The sequence below is a fragment of the Palaemon carinicauda genome, chromosome 19, assembly GCF_036898095.1.
Source record: "Palaemon carinicauda isolate YSFRI2023 chromosome 19, ASM3689809v2, whole genome shotgun sequence".
In the NCBI taxonomy this organism is placed as follows: domain Eukaryota; kingdom Metazoa; phylum Arthropoda; class Malacostraca; order Decapoda; family Palaemonidae; genus Palaemon; species Palaemon carinicauda.
In genome coordinates, this window is record NC_090743.1 from 103,953,421 (window position 1) to 103,963,420 (window position 10,000).

General features: G+C 36.2%; 1 pseudogene; it reads left to right on the plus strand.

Annotated features, from left to right (window-relative positions):
- Positions 1–4,665: 4,665 nt before the first annotated feature.
- LOC137659196 (uncharacterized) lies at positions 4,666–5,693 on the plus strand (annotated as a pseudogene).
- The last annotated feature ends 4,307 nt before the right edge of the window (positions 5,694–10,000 follow it).

Sequence of the window (10,000 nt, forward strand, 5' to 3'; positions counted from 1 at the left end):
AATTATTCCGGAGATTTTCCTTTTTTTTTATCCGACATTTTTGTTTACAGGAAAATAGCATGACAGATAATGTACTTAATCATTCTTCTTGGTCCCTTCAGATGAACGACACCTAAAATATGATTAGATAAAACATATTTTAGTCGTGGAAGTAAACCTAAAGCTTTCATGACAGTCGGATGGAAGTTTAATCATATGATATATCATATTCACTGTGTTCTGAGAGTGATAGTATATCAAGGACTGACATTTCTGATAAAAAAAATTTTTTCTTGAGAGCCCTGTCCACTATATATTCCAGGCCCTGAGTTTACCTTGAATTTTGTATCTTGATCGCTTAACACTATTATTATCATTACCTGCTAAGCTACGGCCCTGGTTGGAAAAGCAGTATGCTATGAGCGCAAGGGCTCCAACAGGGAAGATAGCCCAGTGAGGAAAGGAAATAAGGAAGAACTACAACAGAAGTGTAAAAACAATAGCAACATTAAAATAAATATTTCATATATAAACTATAAAACTTGAAAATAACAAGAGGATAAAAACTCCAAAATAACAACAGGAAGAGAAACAAGATAGAATAGCGTGCCTGAGTGTACCCTCAAGCAAGAAATCTCTAGCCCAAGACAGTGGAAGACAATGTTACAGAGGCTATGGCACTACCCAAGACTAGAGAACAATGGTTTGAATTTGGAGTGTCCTCCTACAAGAGCTGATTACCATAGCTGAAGAGTCTCTTCTACCCTTACCAAGAGGAGAGTAGCCACTGAACAATTAAAGTGCAGTAGTTAACCTCTTGAGAGAAGAAGAATTGTTTGATAATTTCTGTTTTGTCAAGTGTACGAGGAAAGAGGAGAATGTGTAAACTCAGACCATCATCCCTTTCTTTTAACCCTTATATATAATTTTTCTCGGTCTTTCTCTGAAAATGATTTGCTCTCTCTCTCTCTCTCTCTCTCTCTCTCTCTCTCTCTCTCTCTCTCTCTCTCTCTCTCTCTCTCTCTATATATATATATATATACATATATACACATATATACATATATATATAGATATATATGTATATATATGTATATATATACGTATGTATATATACAGTATGTATATATATGTATATATATACGTATGTATATATACAGTATGTATATATACGTATATATATATATGTATATATATGTAATGTATATATATACGTATATATATAATATATATATATATATATATATATATATATATATATATATATATATATATATATATATATCAGCTGTTACTATAAGTCAAACCATTCAGTGGTGGCCGCTGAAAAGAGCTCTTTGCCAGAACTTATCGTGTCCGAACGTAAACACTTCGTTTATTTTTCCTTGAAGGAAGCTTTCATTAAAGACAAGTCGAAAACCTTTTAAAACAACAATAAAGGCAGACTAAGAGATTAACAATAATACAGGGATGAGTATCCTATTTTCCCTCACCCTTTCTTTACAATTGTACTTGCTGGGATAAGATCGCCTTAAATAACATTATATATATATATATATATATATATATATATATATATATATATATATATATATATATATATATATATATATACACATATCGAAAACTGACATCTAAGCATAAACCATGCTTATAATGAGTTTGAAAGAGTTATTTAAAGAAAAGACTGTTTAAACCTTTTTAATTGCTCTGCCCTTGTCAGTTACTTATCTTTCACTACAGACATTTTCGTGTTTGTGGTCTCCTGGTCACATCCGTTAATCAATGGTCTTTCCACTTAGTAGATTATGATTTCTTAAAGGAAAAGTCAATTTAATCTACCTCTCTCTCTGTTTGAGTATATATATATATATATATATATATATATATATATATATATACATATATGTATATATATATATATATATATATATATATATATATATATATATATATATATATATATATATATAATGTAGACATTCCTTGGAGATTCTTTCCATCCATTGACTGCAATGTTTTCTCCACCTACCACCAGTATTTTTGTTTTCAAAGGTGGAGATTTTCTTTCGTGCATTTAATACTGTTCTTCTTAAATATATTTGTTGAAGTCGTCGAGAGCAGGATGATACTTTGTTCTTTCTTGAAATTTAGGTGTTTCACATTCTTCTTGTGATCATTCGACGAATTATTATTTCAGTAACATTAGTGGCTTCAAACGTGTGGATACATGCTTTAGTTACATCAGTAAAAGGGCCGCTGTTCATCTTCATTGTGAAATACTTGTACACACTGTATACTTAAGTTTCCAATCGTTCAGATTTGATAGCTTATGCAGTCTTAAGCACTATTCTATACTCCAAGATCAACCATTCTGGGGATTAAATATGGCTCATTGATCTTTACCTGATAAATTTACCCTTGTGACCTTAAATATTTCAAACTCACCATCCTATCATTAGAGAAATGAAACCTTACCTTATGAAATATATATGTTCGACAAGAATAACAGGAGAGAGAGAGAGAGAGAGAGAGAGAGAGAGAGAGAGAGAGAGAGAGAGAGAGAGAGAGAGAGAGAGAGACTGGATTTAACTTCAGGTTAATCGTAGCCACCTCTGGTTAATCCTGTGAGATTAGTAAAAAAAGGAACATCTGTCATAGAGCGGCTACGCTTTGTCAGTTTCACTCAGTTTGGATGGATCGTGTCTAACCACTGTGTTCTTTTTTCCTTAAATTGGTCGAATCATTTTGACACGAGTGGGTCAGAAATCGTCTCAGCGGCCACAACAGATTGGTTTTACTTTCGTCTACTCATCGTCAACCCATCGTCTTATTTTCCTTCTGCTTCTAGGTCAATCTCTAGGGACCTGTTCTTTTATTCTCATTATATGTCCTGCACATGTCCATTTCTTTTTCTTACATGTTACAATATCTTCTACTTTCGTTTACTCTCGTATCCACGTTGCTCTTTTTTCTGTCTCTTATTCTCATTATTCTTTTCATAGCTCTATGAGATGTAATTAGCTTATGTTCTAAGTCTTTAGTGAGGCTCCAAGTTTCTGATCCACAAGTTAAAACTGGTAGGACCATCTGATTAAATATTTACCAAAAGCTCTCCATTCCATAATTATCCTTCTTATATTTCGGTCTCGTGTCCTGGGAAAACACCTACTGTCTGTCCTAAACATATATATTCATTAACAATCTCTAGAGGTTCGTCTATAACTCTTATTTATTGTCTTTGCATTTTAATTAATCATCATCATAGTTAACTCATATTCGTATTCAGTCCTACACTCCTGTTTTCTCTACTCAAATGATGATTCACCAAACACAATTAGGTAATCTGCAAATATTAACTTTTGAAGGTATTCCCCATAAATATTAATTCCTATATTTTCCCAATCCAAATTCTTACAAACTTCTTCAAGGCATGCTGTGAAAAATTTAGGAGTGATGGGGTCTCCCTGTCTAACTCCATTCTCCGTCGAAATTTTCTCACTATCTTTGTGTAGTATTAAGATTGCAGTACTTTCTGTATTGATATCTTAAACGGTTTTCATTAGTGCTGAGGTTTTGACAGAAATAAATCTTTCTCATAGTCTATAAATACCATATATAGTTGTCATACTCTGTTGGTTTTCCATTTGCTAGTTAACTACATGGATATGGTCTGTTGTTGAATACCCACTTCTAAAGCCTGCCTGCTCTCTTGGTTGATTAAATTCTAGCTGGCTTTCTATTTGGCCTAATATGATCTTTGTAAATATTTTATATAATACGGAAAGTAAACTTATTAGGCGGTAATTCTTCAAGTCTTTTGCCTTCCTTTTTTGTGAAAATATTTGTACGCTGCAGGTATAGAGCATTCTTGCAGACATTTTGTGTATAGTTCAGCGTGTTTTACTACTATGGAATCTCGGTATTATTTTATTTATGGACATTAATAATGTAGGGTATTTTAACTTAGTTCACTATATTAAGGAAGTGTTTTGTAGTATTTCTGTATAAAATTATCTGTCGCGAATGCCTAGTTCTTATAAAAATCAAGAAAAACGTTAGCGAGTTCACCTGATAAAGTTTAAGTCCAATGTTATTCTTTTCATGGGGACGGGCAGCTCTGTAAATCTCATTCTTCTAGGTAGAAGTTTCGTAAATCTCATTCTAGTAGGTTGTAAATTTAGCTTCTCAATGCGTACACATAGAACATCTCTGTTTTGGTTGTTGGCTCTACCTTTCAACTTCTGTTATTGGAAGTAATTTTATGATGTCTTAATATTTGCCTTCTACACCAATCATCAGTGTCCTGAGTTTGCTCATTTGTTTATTTGTTATCTACAACCACTCAAATCACCTGTTTCATCTCTTGTGGCTTAACTCTCATTGATTTCAGCCAATAACAAACGTTTTTGGAATTACGTAATACCTTTGACGTTGCTATTCGATGACAGGTGCTTCAGGCCACTGTTTCGACAATTAGCCCATCTACAACTGCCATCTACAAACATACCTGATTCTCTCCAAAATACTATGGTTTGGTTGGTCCTCATTAAAGAGATGATGACGTCAATTGTCACAATTTATGTAACTGGCTGTCAATTTATGACGTTTTCATTGTTAACCAATCAGAAAACAATACGGATCCAACAGACCAAGGATTTTCTTTTCCGCCATCAGTTTAAAGGTATGGATGGTAAAATTCAGTTGTGTGACTCTTGTGAGCTCGATTATTTTTGGGTAATAGGCAAATATCATGGTGGTGCATATCACGAACATGCAAAATATGCATATCATTTTTTCCGTCAACATTCTGTGTTACCTTTGAGTGTTCAGTGTCCTAAGTGTCAGAAACCATTACTTTTCAGGGAAGATAAGCATATTTGGTATTGTAGTTCTACTGTGGTGATTGCTAAAACAAAGAAACGCCGGCGATGTGGGTATCAAGTTTCAGATTATAAAGGTACCTGTTTAGAGGGTACTCATCTTCCTGCTTGGAAACTATTATTATTTATTAATCATTGGGTCAATAAATTGTGGAACCATCATACTGTAATAGATTCTCTTAAAATTAGTAGAGCAACCAGTGTTGATTGGCATAGTTTTTGTTGTGAAATTGCTGATTATTATTTTGATAATCAAGAACCAATTGGTGGTGATGGTGTTATAATATTAATAGATGAATCTCATTTTGGCAAACGTAAATTTGACAGGGGCCGTCCTCTCAGTGATATTTGGGTTTTTGGGGGATTGAGAGGGAATCCAAGAAACTTTTTATACTGCCTTTAGTGGACCCTTTGCCTCAAGAACGCTCAGCTGAAAATCTTATTCCTTTAATCCAGAAATATATTAAGAGTGGCTCGTGTATGAATAGCGACAAGTGGCGTGCGTATAATAAGCTGTCATCTTTGGGTTATATACATAACACGGTTAATCATTCGGAAAACTTTGTAGACCCTGATAATTCATTGGTACATACTCAAAATATTGAAAGACTTTGGAGGGATCTCAAAGAGTGGATCAAGCGGCCTGGAAATCGCTCACAATATTTTAAGCAATATATATCTCGCTATTTATTTTTAAAACAATACCCTGAAAATCAGCGACTACATTATTTTTGTCAAACTGCTGCATTGCTGTACCCTCCTCAAGGAGAGAGGCAACGGCCCAAGAGGCCACAGGAAGAGGAGGAGGAGCCCCATTGTTCAGGCTTGTAATTGTATCACTAGTAATACAAAATTATTCAATGCTAGCTGCGAGATTCCTATTAATTAGAAAACCAAATTAATTTTCTTTGTTCCTTTCATGTCCTCTGAAGCAGAATATATGGCCCCCTTTTAACTCTATATAATATTCCCCAGTTCATATATATATACACACAGATACTGTATGTATGTGTATGTATGTGTATATATATATATATATATATATATATATATATATATAAATATATAAATATATATATATATATATATATATATAAATATATAAATATATATATATATATATATATATATATATATATATATATATATATATATATATATATATATATATGTACACGTGTGTGTTTGACATTTTTATCACTAAGCCTCCGGATTTTCATTTATTCAAATAAGCCAAAGGAAAAATATTTTCACTATATGTAATTCTATCCACCCAACGATTCTACTTTCAGCGTCAAGTAGAAATAGAGGTTCAAATTTAACTTGGACAATTTAGCTAAAGATAGAAATAAGAGTTGATTTTGACTGCCATACATATTCTTATCGAATTGAATGTTATACTTAGAATCAAAATCCTCCCAACATATATAATTTGTAAGTTTGTACACCTTGGATGTTTTATGATAATTTTATCACTAACACTGATGGGTCTAAGTAAACCATCTGCATTTATTTCTTCTCGCTGCTTAGGTTCAAATTTTTGGCCACGCAGAAATACTTATCCAAAATTTTAAGAAATAAAAGTATATTATAGCATACTTTTTGAACCGAAAATTTCTTCTTGAGAGGGAAGCTAAAGAAAAGTTGAGCCTGAGATGCTTGTGAGTAGGTGGGTGGGCGAGTTAAAGCATTTTCAGATCTGGAGACCAAACGACTGAACCGATCGTGACGAAAAGATGAGAAGAGCCACTGGTCCTAAATTCGAACACATGTAAAATACCTTGAACCCTTATACTTTGGGGTCGCCATTTTCAGTGGTATCACATAGCGCCGAGCAGGGGTGCCAAACCCGTGACCTTGATTTGAGGTAAAATTTCTGATTGACCTTAAAAATGGATATTAATTGCTTCATCTCGTGACACCTGACACGCTTGTTTCTGTCTCAATCCTCAGACTCATTTAGGGGCCAAACGCAAAAGGGGGGAGGGGGATTGTATAAACAGCCTCTCTAGCCATCCGTGTTAGTAAAAATGCCAAAACCGGGAGAGGATTAAAGATTTAAACTGTGAAGATGTTAAGCCAGATATGTCCGCAATATCTATAAAATATGTACTTACTCCTCGTGTGTGGCTTCATAACGGTCAAAATGTGTAGTGTTGAAACTTGCTTTATTGTAAATGCAAAAATGTGACATTGAAGGCCAAAGAAATCTTTTTTATTGCTATTTAAATAACTGTATTACAATTCACTGTCTGTGTTTAAAGTAGTGTTTATCAGCATCAAATATACAAATAACAAGATACTGGTCTTAATGGTAATAACAAAATAAGAATATATGAAAGCTAAAGCACAGTAGGTGGACAACAGAACAGTATCGCAATATGGCAAATCAAAAATGTTTTATGGCATGGACGTGGCTGAATAGTCTAAGTCAACGGTCTATCTTTATTTCCAACTAGTGGAAAGGTTCGAATCCATGGCCAAGCAGAACAACGCAACACAAGAGTGTATCCCCTTAGTTTTACGATCCCGAGGCAGGGTGATTTTGATTTCAAAGGTATTTAGGATCTATTTGAATAAAGGAAAATCATTAGTATTAGTGATAGAATTATCATAAAACGAACGACTGTTACAAACTTACCAATTACTTATAGTGGTAGAAATAATTCGATTCTAAGTACAAAACCTAAATTCAAGAAGAACATTTACGGCAGAGTCAGAATTTACCTTTATTTCCAATAGACGCAAAGGCTCAAATCCGGGCTGAGTGTAAGCCCTCATCCTAAAATGGCTCTGTAATCCGGATGTAAAGGGAATTCGATATTAAAAGTTCTATCTGGTTTATTTGAATTACACACACACACACACACACATATATATATATATATAAAATTTATATATATATACATATATATATATATATATATATATATATATACACATATATATATACACATACATATATACATATTACATATATGCACATATATATATACACTATATATTGGCACTATATAGTGTTATGCTAGATATAGATATTGATATATACATGATTATATGTTTATGATATTAATGTTGTATGTATATATATGCATATATACATATGTATATGGGTATATGTATGTATGTGTGTATATATATGTATGTGTGTATATATGTATGTGTGTATATATGTATGTGTGTATATATATATATATATATATATATATATATGTATGTATGTGTATGTTTTGCTTATGTATTTATATAGATAAGGCTACCGTGTTTTTCATATAAACTGTACTGAAAGTAAAAAAAAAACAAGAATTTACCCGCCACTAGATGACCCTCTTTGGCAGGTGTCTAATGATCTTGGGAACTCTGCCCACTTGACCCACTGGACTTGGCAACACCTGGATGGGTGGACTTATATCCACCTAGTCACTCGGACCTCTCAACCTTGGTTGAAGAGGCCACATATATAAGGAAAGAATCCAGTTATTTTCTTTGGCTTTTGCCAATAAAGTAACTGTTTTGTTGACTACAGTGACTACTTTCATCCAGTATGGATGAAACCCCAGACATCCTCCTTACCTACAAAAGGAGCCTCTACCCATCTTGGATCAATCCCTGCAAAAATGGGGATAAACAGTGCAGGTGCAATCGCTGCCTGAGATACCAGGACTACAGGAAACAGCTAATGGACTACATAGGGTTCAAACACAGAGACCAAACACTGCCCTCTCACAGTAAAATATGCGCTTGCTTCGGATGTTTTAGAATGATTGCTGTAAGCGCCTACCACTTCCTACAAAGAAAGCACAGGCCAGGATATATGGATGTACCATCCTACTCTCCACAGCCACCTTACCCAAACATCTTCCAAAAGAAATACCGGGTGCAAGGGCGGTACAAAGAGACAGTCTTTGCACCCAGTTGCTCTCGCCCCTCTTGGCGAGACTGTGACTGCCAGACATGTATATATGCTTTCTATAGCAGTACTGAAGGCGCCACGACCAAAACTCCTGCTAAAGCAACTATGGACCCCGAAGCTGATAGTGCTACCCAGCAAGCAGCAACTCCGGAACCACTGGACAAAGAAGTTACACCTACCCCGGAGCCACCTACCCCATCTCCGGCAACACCTATCCAGAGGACACCTGTAACAGAGGACGCTCCACTTACCTCAACCCCAAAACCTGGGACCAACGTTCCAGCTATGGACCTAGCCCTGCCCGAGGACATACAACCACTGCAAGCAGAAGGACACCCAGAGGAGTGCAACTGCACTCCATGCCTCTCACAGCTCCTAAAGGAGGCTCAGGCAATCACAGAGAACGAACCGAGCTCAGACCTAAACCTGGCTGCTCCTGAGGGACCTGCTCAGCAACCACATCCACCTGTTATCCAACCCAAACAGCCTGTCAACTTCCAGATGGCAGCTGTAGAAGCCACCGACAACCTTCCAGACCCAGTTCAACCGGTTCAACCCCAGCTCCCCAAGTTCAAGCTGCCAGCAGCCACAGGAACTGCAACATATGCTGCAGTGGCCGCCATGGCAGCTGCCAAACCTGACTTGAAATTCACTGCAAGACCCAACTTACAGGGTGATATTATCATCACTCCGAAGGATCAAGCCACCGCCAGTCTACTCCACAAGGAAACCATCCTAACCTTCTTGGACCCTACCAAGAAGCAGAGAAAAGCAGTGGTGTACAACTACCCTTCAAGACTTCCAGTCTCCCTCATAGAAGAGTGCCAAAACGTTGCCCAGGCCAAGAGGAGGTTGGGCAGAGGAATGGCACCCACCAAAGAAGTCAACGTCACCTTCATTGGACCCATCCCACCAAACCTGGAACTAGGGCCGTGGGGAACCTTCCCCATCAAAGCCCTGGAGAAGGAACCACTTCGCTGTTTCAATTGTCAACGTTTTGGCCACCACAAAACACACTGTCGGAGCCGAGCTGTCTGTGGGGTCTGCAGCGGATCCCATCCTACACAGACCTGCATAGACGCCCACAACGATGGAAATGAAACCCAGGCAAAGTGTCCCAACTGTTCCAAGAATCACCATGCCTGGAACAAGAGATGCCCGGAGTTCCTGCGAAGGCTGCAACCACAGCAAGACTCCAACCCTGTGAGTGGACCACCTACTACAG